Source organism: Canis aureus, chromosome 4 (genome assembly GCF_053574225.1).
Source record: "Canis aureus isolate CA01 chromosome 4, VMU_Caureus_v.1.0, whole genome shotgun sequence".
Taxonomy (NCBI): domain Eukaryota; kingdom Metazoa; phylum Chordata; class Mammalia; order Carnivora; family Canidae; genus Canis; species Canis aureus.
Genome location: NC_135614.1, coordinates 87,022,331 through 87,039,533, shown reverse-complemented (window position 1 = coordinate 87,039,533; position 17,203 = coordinate 87,022,331). Strand labels below are relative to the sequence as shown.

General features: G+C 33.0%; 1 long non-coding RNA gene across 1 annotated transcript in view; it reads left to right on the top strand.

Annotated features, from left to right (window-relative positions):
- The window catches only part of LOC144313070 (uncharacterized), a 56,489-nt gene extending 39,876 nt beyond the window's left edge, over positions 1–16,613 (top strand). Inside the window, exons 3-4 of the long non-coding RNA XR_013378790.1 lie at positions 7,450–7,538; positions 11,000–16,613. This is a non-coding gene — a long non-coding RNA (uncharacterized LOC144313070). The remainder of the gene's footprint in view (positions 1–7,449; positions 7,539–10,999) is intronic.
- The last annotated feature ends 590 nt before the right edge of the window (positions 16,614–17,203 follow it).

Sequence of the window (17,203 nt, the reverse complement as noted above, 5' to 3'; positions counted from 1 at the left end):
ATCTCATTCTCTCTTCTACAGTATTATTAATTATTCGGGGAGTTGCAAATAGCACTGAAGAATTTTAAATAGTCGAGAAACCTGAAAATGTTACCTAACATAGGTTGATGGTTGAGAGAATATTGCAATGAATTTTAAGAGTATTTAAGCTTTTGCTCTCATGTTTGGCCAGTGATATTCTGATTTAACCCTGGAGTAAATCATACGCTCTCCTGTGGGCTTGAAAGAGTGGAAAAACATAATTTTGCTTGAGCGTTCCAAGAATAGTGGGGTTTTTTTGTTTGTTTGTTTGTTTTTAAGAATAGTGGTTTGCATTTGCTACTTTAGTCTGGTGAAGGGCTGGGAATACGGAGAGCTTGACTGCTAAATCACTTTAGTGACTCTTGCTTTCCAGCTGCCTAGGGAAAATATGACAGAGAGAATAGTATTCCAAGCTACTCCATCCACAGACGTTCTTGAATTAGTAGCAGGCTCTGTATGACATTAATCTATACTGACCTGGCAAAGAAGCAATACGGTATTAATTATATGTTATATAAGATACTATTATTATTATCATCATCATTATTATTAACCTTGTTCTTCGTCCACATCGAATCACATTCTTCGAATTAAGTAATTGTGTGCAAAATGCTTGCCCTTAAACAGATTAAACACAGCAATTTATAGCATGGTATCCGATTTTCTGGTCAACTGAAATCCAGTTTAACATGACATTTTAAGAAATCTCTTTTTTAAAAAAAATATTTAAATTAGTCCTCTGTGCGTATGCGTGTATTTCTACATTTACAACTAAAAGAATAGCTCATTCTCAATATTATATATTCCGTATGATTAGAACATGGTATTTTCCGAAGAGCTTGCTGATCTAGAAAACCGAGGAATTTTTTTCCTGTCACATAATAATCAGGGTTTTCTTTTTTAATGGACTGTCATTGGTTTGTGTGGCTTTTACTGATTTTTACTTGATCATTTTTTGGGGGTCATTAGTAGAAATGGAGACATAACAAGATAATTACATTAACAAAATGAATGTTATTTCATTCCTATCATTGGTATATACCATTTCTAAGCATGCTTGAAACTGTCTTTGTTTCAATTTACTGAAAGGATGTTTAGATGAACAACTAAGAGGAAATTCTTTGGCCTAAGACTTCAGTTGGAAACTGACCTTGTAGCTCATCATCCCAGGTTTGTAAAATGTGGAATGAGGGAGAAATCCTACTACAAACACATGAGGATTAAATGAGCTGATCTGCCCACAACATATGGAGGTGACACCTTACATGTAAAATGTCAAGAAACGAAAAATCATTATATAAGATGCCTGAATATTAACTGTTATGTGATTGAAAATACTGGGTGGCTTATTCCTAGGAGTCTTTCACATTAGATTTTATGCCAAGTGCAAAAGATGTTGAAGGATCAAAAGCCTGCATAAGATTTTTGGCCCTTAACCATTTCTCCCCTCTCTTGCAAAGCCCAGTTTGACCAACTAATGCTGAAACCACAGCCTCGGTCCAGCAGATCCTGTATAATGAGGAACCTTCACGTTCTCTATTCCTCTTGAAATCTGAACAGCTACGTAGGTTCCCCAGTCTACACACATGGCAGAGTTTCGGGCTTTCTGCTCCCAGAACTGTCATTTTGAGCTCTTCTCATCCTGCAATATATTTAATAAAGATTTGAACTAATGGTTACCACACATGTCGATGAGTTCTCTTCTGTCCAATTTCCCAGGACAGCGTTCTTCCAATTACCCAGTTGCAATTTTTCTGGGTAACACATGCAAGACGCTCAAGTACTATCAGAGAGATCCGTATCTTCCTTACTGCATGTTGGGCCAACCACATACTTCTGAACAATAGAGTGAGGAAAGGTGATTTTATTTATTATTTTATTACTTTATTTTCACAGGATTGAAAACTCTTCAACTCCTTAGTCATTCATTATTATATAAATGATAGAGATACCCTTCTTATACAGAGATGTGTTTCTCCATCCTTCACTAGAATAACGGTTCTCACTCTGGCATGGCTCAGTTGGATGGTTTCTTAGGCACAAAGCTTCTGTTTCAGTATTTTGGGGTTGAGACAAAAAATTTCCATTTATAACAAGTTCCCAGGCAGTGCTGATGTTTCAGGGATCATACTTAGAACCACAATTCTTTTTTTTTTTTTTTAGAACCACAATTCTTGAATAGTTTTTATTCCAGGGCAATAAACTAAGTCAACTAAGCTACAAGGATTTTAGAATGTTTTCCTTCTCTTAACAAACAACTTTATTGAGGTATAATTGACATACAAAGAGCTGTACATATGTACTGTGTACATTGATGAGCTGGGGATGAGTGTTACCTGGTCTCCATCACCTGAATCTATGCCATAAACATCTATCGCCTCTAAAACTTTCCTTCCACCTTCTTTCTTCTTTCCCTTCTTTCTCCCTTCTTGTTTTTCTCCACTGCTGCTTCCTTCTTCTCCTCCCTCCTCCTATTATTATTATTATTGCTATTATTGTAATACACTTTTTTTATAAATTTTTATTTATTTATGATAGTCACAGAGAGAGAGAGAGAGAGAGGCAGAGACACAGGCAGAGGGAGAAGTAGGCTCCATGCACCGGGAGCCCGACGTGGGAGTCGATCCAGGGTCTCCAGGATCACGCCCCGGGCCAAAGGCAGGCGCCAAACTGCTGCGCCACCCGGGGATCCCTATTGTAATACATTTTTAAATATTTTTTATTTATTGATTCATGAGAGACACACAGAAAGAAGCAGAGACACAGGCAGAGGGAGAAGCAGGCTCCCTGCAGGGAGCCCAATGTGGGACTCAATCCCAGGACCCTGGGGGTCACATGCTGAGCCAAAGGCAGATGCTCAACTGCTGAGCCACCCAGGTGCTCCTGTTATAACACTTAATATAAAATCTATACTTACAGCAAATTTCTAAGCACACAATATAATAAAAATTTAAGTATAGGCATTCTGCCGTACAGTAAATCTCTAGGACTTATTTCCCTTGCATAACTGAAACTTTGTGCATTTTTGCACTTTTTCCGGAAAGCTTAGTTCCACAGAGAATATCTACTTTATTTCTGTTCTATAGCAGGGCAGTAGTTCTAAGATTGAGAATATTTACAAGTGGTTTGCATGTCCAAAAGAGGCTGAAAGAGCAAATATTTTGAATAGATACATTACTTGAATTTATCTACCTTATTATATAAGATAGTGCAGAGGATTTTAAAATTAGTTGATAATAACTGTTTTTCCCATGTGATTTTACATTAAAGTACCTTGATTTTAGGTATAAACTCTTTTTAAGCTAGAAATCCCATTATTTTTTTTAAATCAAAATTAGGTAAATGCCAATAATTTGCAAAATAAAACTATAGTCTTTTCTGAAGGCAAACTAATGCTGATGTTATGATGGAAAGGTAAGTTATATTGAATAAATTAACTTCTTAAAATACGATTAAACCCTCCGATGAGTAAGTAGTATATCAGATGTAAAACCATTTTCTTGATATCTAAGTCATTTCTGGGTCACCGAGGCTAATTTGTGTTCTGTATTTTTGTATCTCTGCTCTTTTAAATAACCTCTATGAGATTGCACCTCCATTGTTGCATATGAAATATGCAGCCACAACTCTCATTAGCTAAATGAGGCTAAGTCTTGCTCACCTTGCGAGTATGCAGCTACATATTCTTAGTGAAAAGAGTTAGTCATGCATTTTGCATGAGCTGTTGCCCATTCCTTACACATCCTGCTCTGTACTTAAAGATGAATAAATAGCCTTTATCCTCATGAACATTTTATAAGACAAACATCTATGATTACATTATTTAGTTTAGTTCTCTTTTGCTGTTATACACAATATGAATATTCCATTTCCTAATGGACTTCATGCTAACCTTTCTGTCAGGGTATGCCTCCCAAAACTACTCAACAGTGAAAATCAACACAGTATTTTTTTTCCTAGATGTCTAATTAGAAGGTTCTCCAAGACCATCTTATTTTTATAGATAAGGAAGCCAAGCTACATAGAGATTAACTGATATATTTGCTCAACAGCATGCAGCTGTAGTCATACTCCTTCCAGCATCTAGTGTCCTACCACAGGATTTTTCCCACTCCACTCCACAGCCTGAGATGGGACTATTTATTTATTTAACCTAGGGAAAAAAAAAATAAAAAAACAAGCATGTAGTAGTTCTGTTAGTTGACAACAAATAAAACTTGAGCATTTTTGTTTGCTATTCTATCCTGTAGAATATACTAATAAACGTGGCAATTTTAATGATGTATAAATTGTCATTCCATGATCCCTTACACAGAGAAGTTGTAAATAAATAAGTTTTGAATAGGCCAAACACAATAGAATTTTAATTCCAGAAAAAAAAAAAAAAAACAATCATTGCTCCATATTACGAAAATGTTTGAAAGGAATTGTGTTATAAGAGTATATCCAAAGATCAAATTCTATAAATCAGCTTTTACAGACTTTTTTTTAAGTGTTCTATTATTTATTAAACAGAAATGAAGTTCTTTGCTTCTTCATCAATTCTCACAACTGTCCTGCATAGGATTTATTATTAATATGATTTTACATAAGACTACACTAAATTTAGTTCTCTTTGCATCCTATAGCTGGGAAAACATGACAGTAAAATTTGTAGCCAAGTCTGTCTGACTCAAAGCCACATTTTATTATTATTATTATTGTTGTTGTTGCTATTATTATTGCGTGTGGGTGTTTCCCGAGTAGGCTTCAGAATGTGGTCAGGTAGAGAACTGATTAGTAGGACTAAATTTCAGAATGCAGAGCACACTTAACAATCTCTTCCATTCCATCAAGATATGGAGAAGGACAAACATTATATGGTCTCATTCATTTGGGGAATATAAATAATAGTGAAAGAGAATAGAGGGGAAGGGAGAAGAAATGGGTAGGAAATATCAGAAAGGGAGACAGAACATGGAAGACTCCTAACTCTGGGAAATGAACTAGGGGTGGTGGAAGGGGAGGAGAGCGGGGGGTGGGGGCAACTGGGTGGAGGGCACTGAGGGGGGCACTTGATGGGATGAGCACTGGGTGTTATGCTATTATGCTATATGTTGGCAAATTGAACTCCAATAAAAAATAAATTAAAAAGAAAAGATATGTGATCTCTCTAAAGGATTAGCTAGATGTAGTTAATACTGAAATCATGTGAATTTGTGTCTACAGTTATTGTCCATTATGTGTTTTCTCCAGTTCAAATATTTAAAAGGAATTAGGTTATTATTATAATTTTTTGTTATATTTCCCTGGTACGTATGCCTCTTAAGAGTTGCTTAGTTTCTATTGTCATGTCATCATTGGCCAAAATGACTTACCTCTTGTTGGCATTCTTGAGACATATGGATATATTCCCTATGTTCAATTTTTGGAATTTACTTCTGCTTCAAATGGTTTATTGGACAATGATTAGTTATATGTTTATATCTGCTCTTGTGTTAGTTCACTTTCATCTCCTATCCAATGATAAGACATATTTCACATAAATCATCCTTTTCTTTCACAGTAGAGGCGGGTTTGTGAGGTTTCACAGTTCATCCTTACGTAGAATGCCAAGCCTTTCCAGAAGCTCCACTATGGTAGGCTCTCAATTCCAACTATCTCCTTGGTGTTGATAGACAACCACATCTCTTTTCCTATATAGCCTTTGACTTCTAGTTCTGCAGCCTCCAGAAATCACATTCGGCTAAGATATCCTCCTGGCTACCTTGCCAACTGTATATATGTTTAGAGGATTTACTATTCTGGCTCTACCTTTTTTCTCTTCATTTTTATCAACTATTTAGTTTTCTTTGTTTCCTGTTTATTTACACTTACATTTACATGTATGTGCGTGCACCTGTGTGGGTGCATATGTAGGTATGTGTGATTATCTCTGTTACCACTACACGTATTTCCACATTAATCTATGACTTATTTGACTCACTGTCCTTCCAGATCTCTTTATGCATTGACTTTGTGTTCAGCTCAGGTTCATTTCTGAAAGAAATTATTATATTTCCCTTACTTTGTTTTGAACTGTGGCTTTATTGTACTTGTATTTAGACTGATTTATTACTTCTTATTAAAGGGAGGGCAGTTATCATCAAGGATTTGGGCATTCTTTCCATAATGTAGAATTTCTTGCTGGCAACTGGCTTCATTGGAAATGACTGCATTTCCAAGCTATCATGGCATCTAGGTGAGGCCACAGGATAGAATACCGGACAATAAAATGTGACAGAAATTATTTGTTTCACTCTTGGACTGAAATATACCTTGGAATTTTCTATCTCTTCTTCCATCTACTCATTGGATGTGGAGATCTGTGGTGAATCAGATAAAAGTAGATTCGCAACATAGAAGAATCTGGATTCCTGAACAATCTCATGATAAATTTGGGATAGAAATTTCTGAATGAAATAAAGGTGAAAGGAGAAAAAAAATGAGTGGGAAATATCAGAAAGGGAGACAGAATATGAGAGACTCTAACTCTGGGAAACGAACAAGGGCTAGTAGAAAGGGAGGTGGGCAGTGGGTGGGGATGATTGGGTGACGGACACTGAGGGGGGCACTTGATGGATGAGCACTGGGTGTTATTCTAGATGTTGGCAAATTGAACACCAATAAAAATAAATAAATAAATAAAAATAACTAAAAAAATAAAGAAATTCCTGCATGGGGTTGTGTGGAAAAATGTGTTTTTATTGTATCAAAATATTAAGAATCCAAGGATTATTTGTGCAGATTTTTTGGGAACAACTTCAAATATTTCAAATTATTTGAACCTATGATGACACTTTAAAATTATTTTTTGGTTTTATAGGATTTGAGAAGAATAAATAGGAATTTTCATATTTCATATCACTGATCATCTGTACTAACCCTCTAGCTCTATTATTCTGGTCATTCTTGCCTTGCATTTTTAATTCTTGAGTGTTTTCCATCACTGACTTATTTTTTCTTCTGTCTGACTCAAGATTCAGGCCTTTTGCTCTTAGGTCATTCTATTCTCCTTTCATGAGATATCACTTCTAAATTCATGTTTTCAAATCTTAAATATCTATATTTTATTTCAGCCTTGTAACCTAGGGTTACTGTGAACATTTTCTGTCACCCAATCATTGGGCCTCAACATTCTATTTTTGAAGGTTTTTTGAATCCACCTACTTGATTCCTTTCCATCTGTGCAATGAAACCTATGAATATATTCATCATGCATTATTGTAATTTTTACTTAACATTTATATTCTTTCTGACTATATATGTGTTTTAGGGTAGGGCTCTAGGCTATCTTCACCAGTCAACTACATTGTCTCAACTCAATAGGAGGTCAGTAATTATTTGTTAAGTGAATGAATGAATGAATGAATGAATGAATGCATTTTGACTGTCACTACTCTTTTCAAGGCCCATCTTCTGTTTTGACTGAACGTGACAGATTATACAAGAGTCTACAAATATCCATTAACTCTTCCTGAAGAAACCATGTTGGCCATGTAAGTTGTTAGTGAACCTGGACAGGAGAACCATAGTCACACTCCATCAGAGGTTTTAAGAGAAATGTGTGGTCAAGTTGTGTGTAAAGCTGTGCTCTTTTTCCTTTGTCTCCATACTGGCTGTATTCCAGATAGAAGCAATTTCATCAGCTTGAAACTGGGAAACAATATGAGACAAGTCCATGACAAAAAATGTAGCATGAGAGAAATAAATTGCTGCAAACCAGTGAAATTTAGGGGATCATTTGTAGTCTCATCATGAGTATCCTATGCTGACAGAGACGTGGGTTAATATATTTACTATTTCTTCTCACTTTGATCTTACTCTGTTCCTATTCTAGTTTAATTTATCTCCCTCTCCTTCTCATTTGATTTATTTTTGTTATAATTAAGTATAAAACAGAAAATGCCCATTGTACCAACCATTTAAAAATAATATGCTAAAAAGAATAAGAACAAAGTGTCTTATGACTCTCATTAAAATAATTTCTTCAGAGCTTTTGAAACATTGTTGAATTAAGATGATAAAATGGGATTAATATTTAAAAAGTAAAAAAAAATGTTAAATGATAATAGAAAATGAACATAGCATTAATTTTAAAAATTGAGCATATGTTCCTGAGACAGATTCAGTGCTGAGCTCCTGTCTATTTCACAGCAGCATATTATTCATCAGCTCATGAAAGCACTAGCCCTGCCATGGACCTATCACTTCTAATATGTTAAGAATATTGAACTGACTCCATGTTCAGCTTGGGAGCATTCAGGTGCATCTACATGTCATAGTACGTGATGTGCAAGAAATATATTCATAAGTACTCTCTTTTACTCTATGTACTTAGCAAACTATTAAATTTAACTCATTTTCCCTCACACTAACATGGACATAGAAAACTTATGATTACTATACAATGAAACGTGTCATCCTTTGATAAACTTTCCTAAAAAAAATGGTTTGCCATAGTCTTCTGCCTTGAAATATTATTGAGTATTTTCATTTTGTGTTTTAGAAATCCCCAATTAGCAAGAGTGATGGGAAATTTACTCTTAAACAAATGATCATCTGGAAAAATAAAATATAATGTGTTTACATATACATACTGCATGCTTGTACATACACATGTATATGCATATACATATTACATATATGTGCATATGGGTGTAACACATAGGTGTGTAATGTCTACGTATGTATATGTGTAATATATGGGGTGTATATACATATATGTATTGCATTTCTTAAAAATCTAATATTTAAGTAGTACCTGAGCTCCTAGAAAGAAATTTGAAACTGGAAAAGCATTAGGGAGAATTTTGCAGCTACTCTGAATATTTCTTAATGTTTTTATGATTTGAATGCCATATTTTACAAAATATGATAGCACCATTATGCTATCATATAGCATATGTTTTTTGATTTGAATGCCATATTTTACAAAATATGATATGTTTTTTGATTTGAATGCCATATTTTACAAAATATGATAGCACCATTATAAATTGCACCAACTTTTCTTATTCTACTAATAAGAAAACATACTCACAATGAAATAGTGACACAAAGTTTTTCCTGATTATCTTTACAGTCCATCATGGATGGATATGAACTGCCTTCATATGAAACACCTTGTAATAGTGTAAGCCCTTACTTAATTTCACAGCATGTGACAAGTGATCCTTTTGTAACCCAGCTTTATTTATATATGTGTATTTTCTATTCTTAGGCTCCACAAAGCACTCAGTTTGTGTTTTACAATAAAGTAAAGAATTGCAGTCTTTCCTCCAGCCGTAAATATTTATTCCTGTAATGTCAAATTTATGCCACTATCTTTGAATGCAATGACCCTCTCTTCTAGTTCCCTGCTAGAGATAAATGAAAGTCACCCTAAGTTTTATTTTCAAGCCATACTGTAATCTTTGTGAAGACTTTAGAGGTAATTAATGCCGCATGTGTGGTGCCAACAACAGAAATGAGTTAATTGTAAAGACAACGACTTGAACATCTATAAATGTATTTGTAAGTACTCAGGAAATGGCATCTTTGTTAGAACTTCCTCATGGCTGATGGAGATAAGATGGGATACATAGACTTTCCCCCATTCCCAAAGTATTCAAATAGAAAAAAAAAAGTCTTCGTGCATTGATCAAATAAGATGTGTTAAAAAAATAGAATGACTGTAAGAATTTTTTCCTGTATTTCTTTTGAAAATATCTCCCAGGGAATCGAGTACAAGAATTCTACTAGGTCCTATCATTTAATTTATCTCCATTGTTTGTAATTTAGCATCACCTGTATTCGCTAAAAATTCAAGTCCCGTGAAAATTAAAGTTCCTGAAAAATCTGAAAGCCTCCTTTTAAAAGGAGGAAACAAAACATCCTTCTGAGACTATGACAAACTGAAGTAGGGTTATTATTATTTTGAATGTTTCTTTAGTTAAGCATGAAGGTGAAACAAAAGTACCCAAAAGGGAAAATAGTATATCTGTTTTGGGTACATGCCTATTATCCTTTGACAGCATCACATTTTGAAATAGGAACTTTTAAAATAATCTGTAGGAAAAGGGCAAAATGATCCCTCTGGTCATTCAGATAGCATTCAAAAGACCGTGTGTCAAAAGAAACTTCAGCTGTTTTCGTTTGTACTGAATTATTTAATTACTGAAAGGAGGAAAGACTGAACTAATAATCCTGAAATGCAGCAGGAGTGTTAGCTTTTCTAGTTGCTTTTCTAAAAGCCTAGCAAAAAAAAAAAAAAAAAAAAAGTAAATATGTGTTACAGTATAAAAAAATAGTGTGTGTGTTTCTCTAGGTCTAATTAAGCAGTGACTCTCTAACTTTGCTCCTAAGGAATTTGTAAGCTGTTTATATTCCCCAAATATTACAGAAAGAGGAGGCTTGAAGCTCAGTAGCAGAAAAAATGAATCCCCAGAGTAAAGCATTTCTACGAAAAGGGAGAACGGGGCTATTAAGGCAGCAATAGCAGCTGTCCACTACACCTTAACAAATGCCGCAAGACGTCTTTAGTCAATTCTCTACTGATGGACACTTTTTCTTTTGTTTTTCCAATTATGCACAACAACCTTCGGGTACTTATATTTTCTTTTGAATCACTTTTAAAACTCAAATTGCTAAGTTACAGATAATGAACATTTTAAGGCTTTTTATGTATATTATAATGTTTCCTCCCCCAAATGGTGAAACATTTTCTCATCATTTCAGAACTGTGTCCCCATGGGTTCTATTGTTTGTATTTGTTAGGGTTCAGTATAAGATAAATAAAGAGGTTTCAAAATAAATACATAAATAAAGAGGTCTCAAAATGCCATAGCTTAAATAAGGCAGAGTTTTATTTTTCTCTCACGTTAAGAGCTGATGGGTTGATGGGGGTGGTGCTGTTGTTCTCATTATATGGCTTCCCCTCGAAGCTCAAGATGATGTTCCATTTCTTCCCATTTCCCAGGCATCTGGAAGAAAGAAAAAGGAAGTGAGGAGGAAAAACATTAACTTATCAGATCATGACCCATAGACATCACTTCAGCTTGCTTTAATCATCATCACTAGTTATACCAGCACACCCAGCAGTAGGGGATGCAAAAATATAGATTCCAGCTGGCGTCCATATGCTGAGATAATATACAAGATGTTTAATCCGAAACATCTTAGAATTCAAATGTTAACTTCTTCTCATACAGGTTTTATATAAAATGTATTTATCTACCATATATATTCTGGTTAAAGTATTTTACAATTTGCCTTTTATAGTTTTGTTTACATAATCTCTCCATATTGAAATTCTTTGTTGTTAACATTGTGGTTCAGCTGAACAATATATGAGTGTATCTATATATTTTGTTGTTGAGTATATCTTTAGAATTAATACTTAGAAATTCTACATTTTCTTCAATACTCTGAAAGTGCTCAATTATTCTTTTTTTTAACGCTCAATTATTCTTAAAGCACTTTTGTAATTTGAAATTTTTGCATTTCAGTATTGACTAGTGGACTTTGTTTTGACTAGGAAAAGAGCTAAAGATATAATTTTCTTTTTTCTTTTAATGAACTTTTCTATTTGACCTAACAAATTACTGAGTAAGTAGTGTATGCTGGTGTAAACTGACTAGATAGATAGATAGACCAATAGAGAGTTATCTACATCTATTTTGCTGCTCTGTAAATCTAATCTATGTCTACCTATTAACAATATCTATCTATCATCTGTTTATCTATATATCGTGTCTATCTACCTATAAAGATGGAGTAGATTTTTAAAGATTTGTTATTGTAATCTGAGGATCTATTTCTACACAAAACAGTTTTTTCAAAAGGATTACCACCTGGTTATTATTCCACGTAAATTTTATTTCTTTTAAGTTTTCGTTTACATTATTCAGTTCAAACTTTCAAAATTTACAATTTAATTATTTCTTGCATTTGATGAAGACATTTAGTATGGGAGGAAGGATGATTTCTTAACACTAATGGGTCAACTTAGGAAAATACCATGTGCCATCATTTATTCAAGCCATCTTCTATATCTCACAGTAAAACTGTTGCAAAGTAAGACATGCAAGTTATAGAGATTTTAGTATTGAAATACAAGGAATTCCAGAAGTGATAAAATAATATACAGATTGATATTAATTTAGTTCTAATCCATATGTTTCTCCTTACTTAAAAATTCAATCAGCTTTCCCATTGTATTTCTATCTTGACAATGGACAACCAACTGGTCAAATGTCACTGATAGTATTTCTGTGGAAGATATTAGGTTAGGCTAACCCATAGAAAGTTGTATATGTATCATATGTATCTTCTATATTCCCATGAGGGTGATTTATCTATTCCACTAACAGCCAATTTGTGGTAATAATAATAATAATAATACTTTTCCTAAAGTGGCAGCTCCCTCATGTACTACTAATTTAACGGTCCAATAGAGAAAACTCAGGAAAGAAGTATTTTTGGAGTTAGACTCACTTGTGCTCTTCTCTAGCAGAGACATAAATCAGCAAATCTAGACATTTACTGACCACGGCCAATGTAATGTTTCTACCTCAGATCTCTCTCATGGCTTGTCAGCCCGCTATCATCTGAGACACTCAACAGTTGTCAAAGGAAAGCAATGGTCTTATATGGGGCTACTGGATCTGAGTATATTCAAAGTCATACCTATAGATAAAATTATTGTCAAATGTTTAATGTGATTCAAGAACCTGAAACAAAATAAAGCAAAAGACAAAACTATTACAGCACATGCATACTACTTGAATACACCTAGTGGTAGAGACAAAACAAAAAATTTAAAACACTGTAAAATATAAAGTGCAATGCATTTAAGCAGTTAAAGAAAATTACATGTGAATAAGAAAAGGTTTTTGATATTAAAACAATACATTAAATAAATTAAAATTTAATAAATTATATATAATATATATAAATTAAAATTTAATAAACTTAATAAATTAAAAATAAGTTATTTAACAAACTGAAAAAATAGAACACAATTTAAAAATATTACTAGTCTAAGCTGCAAATTCTGGGAATTTTTTCAGCTCTCAAGGAAAACCAGAAAAAAAACTTTAAAAAAATTAATGGGGCATATCATATATCTATGTCCTACAGATATGTGGGATAGCTCCATATAATTTTTTTTGATAGCTCCATATAATTTTGTGAATAAGTATACAAATATTATATATATCACATATTATATACACATATAAAATATATATAATGTATAGATACACACAATCTCAGTCTGTTCATAAATTAAACTTATAAATCTCATCTGTAAATTAATATTCATCAGTAAAGTCTTTTATAACTAATGCTTGAATAAATCAATAATCAAACACTTTCAAGAATATAACACTGACAAGTACTATGTGTTAAAGCGGAAAGGATTTAGCTACAATGATGCTCAGAATAAAACTCATAGTATCAACTTCAATATTAAATAAATTACAAGAAACTAAAACATTCTTTCAAAAAAAGGAACTAAGCATTCAGATAAAAAGGAGAGTCATACTAAAAAAACTAAATAGAGATCAAAAATAAAATTACTAAATTAATTATAAAATAAATTAAAATATAAAACCACACAAAACAAGATACTGAGTTTTGAAAGAAAAAACACAAAATGAATTAACAAAATTATTTGAAAAGGCACAATAGTAATTTTTAAAAATTATTTAGAATAATAATAAGGATGGAGCTGCAATAATAGATACGGAGAAGAGTACAATAATTATAGAGAAATACTTTTCTTCGCCACATGCAAATAAATTGTCCACCTCATTGAGTTGGCTGAAATTTGAGGGAAAAGTAAATCTAATAATAGTAATAATAATATTATCCAGAATTACAGATCTAGGTAAGTTATATCCTGCTCACAGGCACCAGCCTGAGTCTCTTCCCATCTGCTATTAGGATTCCCACACATCCAAAGGAGGAGAGTAATTTTCTGTATTTCCAAAAGGATGATCTGGCTTCATTCTTCTTTTTGACATAGAGAAGATCCAAAATTGAAACAGATCAAGTGTCTTAGAATAAATGTAAAATAACATTGAAAGAAGAGTGGGTAGGTTAACAACTGACAGGTCAATAACAGGCAAAATTCAGAAACGTTTTAAAACTAAGAAAGCTGTAAAAATGTTACTGTATCTGTACAACTTAAATCTTAGAAAATCACAAATCTATACACTTACAATTAATGTTAGACTACTGACTTGTGGAAGTCTTATAAGTTTTAGTAACTGTAGTAGTAATAATAGATCAGAAACTATAAATATTGTTTTCAAAGCCATTTCAAACACAGTAAATGAAGTTATAATAAAATTAGTTGTGAATGAATTCATAAGAAGTTTGGGTAAAACAAAAGCATATTCATAGATTACTCTTGATCTCTAGGTCAGGGATCAGGAAGCCTTTACTTCAAAGAACTACATAGTAAATTTGTGGGCCATACTGAGGCAATTATCCGAATTTGCATGAAAGCAGCCATAGGAAATTAAAAATGAACAAATGACCATGACTGTGTTCTATAAAATTTTATTTACAAAAATGGACATTATATGAACACCCTGCATAGTTTTTTGAATCCTGGTCTAGATTATCTACATGAAGTTGTAGGAGGAAAAGGGATCGATAGACTCAGAATTCATAAAATTTATGAAATTGACCAAAATTAATTCAAAGACATTGTTAGTTTTTTTTCTACCTGTACTCTTATTTAATTCTTGATAATATTTAATGATGTACAAAAGGAAAAAAATTACATTTTCCATTTTATTTTCATTTTACAAGTAAAGATTCTTAACTCATTAGATATGGAAATTTACTTTGGGCCACAGAACTATAGGTGATTGGCTTATATTTGAAATCAGATTGTATGAATCCACTATGGATGATTAATGATGCCAAGTTATTAAAACCTCTGAGCATGGTCCCCCTCTAGCTCTGCAGGACAGTTTCAGAAGTGAAATGAAGATTCTTGACTTCACTTCAAAACATATGTCATAATTTAAATCCAAATCATTATTAAAACAAAGCTATTCATGCTAAAATATGCATTTGAGGGAATTATTTGAGAAAAGGAAATTCATTTTCCCAGGCAAGAGCTAGATATTAACAGAAAAATATAATCTTTTCATGTTTGGTAAATTTCTTTAGGATTTTAGGACTTAGGAAAGCTCAAACCTTTGGAGACTATTATTGACATAACTTAAAACGGACTCAATTTCTCTCTCAAGACATATATTCACAAATGTGTATGAAATAATTGAGTTTACCAATGATTATTAAAAAGACAGAAGCAATATCCCACAAGTAAGGATAAATGGTTCCTTTATTGACTCCATAAAGCAATTTTACTTCATGTACATGGAGCAAGTTTCATTGCTGTTGAGTTAGACTTCCTTTACAGTTCTAATATGTTATTAAATTTTTACAAGCTTTAAAAATATGAACTGTTATTGCTTACTTTGCTTTAGGCTAGCATAATTAACACCTGCATTTTAGTTCCACTTTAATTTTACTTATTAAACATTATTTGATGGTGTTAATTTGGCCTATGTGTTTTAAAATTGTGCTATGTGTAACTCAATTAAAAAGGAGTTCGAGAAGTCAGTAGTTTTATTATCTCCAAGGAAAACCTGTTCAGGGTGATTTATAAGGACTGCATGGTAAGGCCAGGATGAGGGCGTGTCATTAAATGCTTTAGGCCTAGAGATACTTGTAATGCTGAAAATAAAATAACTTCAACTTTGATTTTATTCTTAAATATGTTCTATTTTGACTACTCAACTGATTATTGCATGCTTTTGAAACAATTTCCCAAAGAGTCTTTCGGGTTATACTAGTATACAACCAGTAAACTGAAGCCATTTCCTTATGATTTTATGACAGCTCCAGACAGATCCTATTAATAGAAAATTTTCCTTATTTTGAGCTATATTTGTTTTCCTTTTTTTTGTACTTGTTGTCTATCATTTTTAGAACCTATAAAATATTTACTCTTCTTATTTTCAAATACTGGTACAGCAGTCCCCTAAATCTTGGCTTCTTGTCATTTATTTAAAGGTGATTTAGTGGCTCCTCATATAGCAAATTTCCTTTAGAAATAATGCAATTCTTTTAATTAACCTTTTAAAATGAGTGACCTCTATCCAACTGACCACCTTATTCTCATTAGGACAAAGTAGCAAAAATTATTTCTCATCTCCCTCAAAAGCTTCCCAAAACCGATCACCTTTCCAATTTTTAAGTTTTCCTCCCGTGCCCTTTAAAATAAATCATTGGTATTAAAGGTATGGGATTTTTTTTTTTTTGAAAGGACATGTTCAACATAACTTCTCAATGTCAATGGCATCTCCAATTTCTGTTCAGTCATAAAAACTTTGCTGCCTGCTCCAAAATAAGGCCTATTGAAAATAATGCTGCTAATTCTGTATTTGACAGATTAAAGTATTGATATTTCTTTACAACAGACAGACCTGAGGCTCAGGCTCAGGATATTATGGCATGCTGTGGGCCAACACTGAGGCTGTGTGTTTGCTATGGCACAAGAAGTAACTAGAAAATAAGTCAAAAAAAAAAAAAAAAAAGAAAATAAGTCAGTAAACCAGTGGGGGGATAGATTGCATATGGCTTTAGGAGGCTTTGATGAAGAGTTTTGCCTCTACTATAAGTAAAATGAAAAAAAAAATCAAAAGATTTCAAGCTGGCAAATTGAATTTAAATGAAATATATATATAAAAAAGAAACCAACCAACTAAACCAACAAAAAAACGGGCACTACAGATGGTACATGTTGAGATGAGCCCTGGGTGTTATACTATATGTTGGCAAATTGAATTTAAATACAATATTAAAACAAAAAGATTTCAAGCAAGTGTATGACTTATTTTATTTTAAAATGATCAATCTGGCACTGAAGTATGTCCAGGTGTGGGGGCCAGAGACCAGTTAAAAATGTATTACAATAATCCAAATAACTGAATATTATCTCTTGGACAAGAGTAGAAGCAGTGAAAGAAACACAAGATACTTTTAATATTTGAGATGAGAGAAATTGTAGAGTATAGCAACACTTTTTAAGGGAGTTCAGCTGGAAAAAAAAAGGATCTGATAAAAGGGAGTAATAACCATAACTTGGAATTAATGC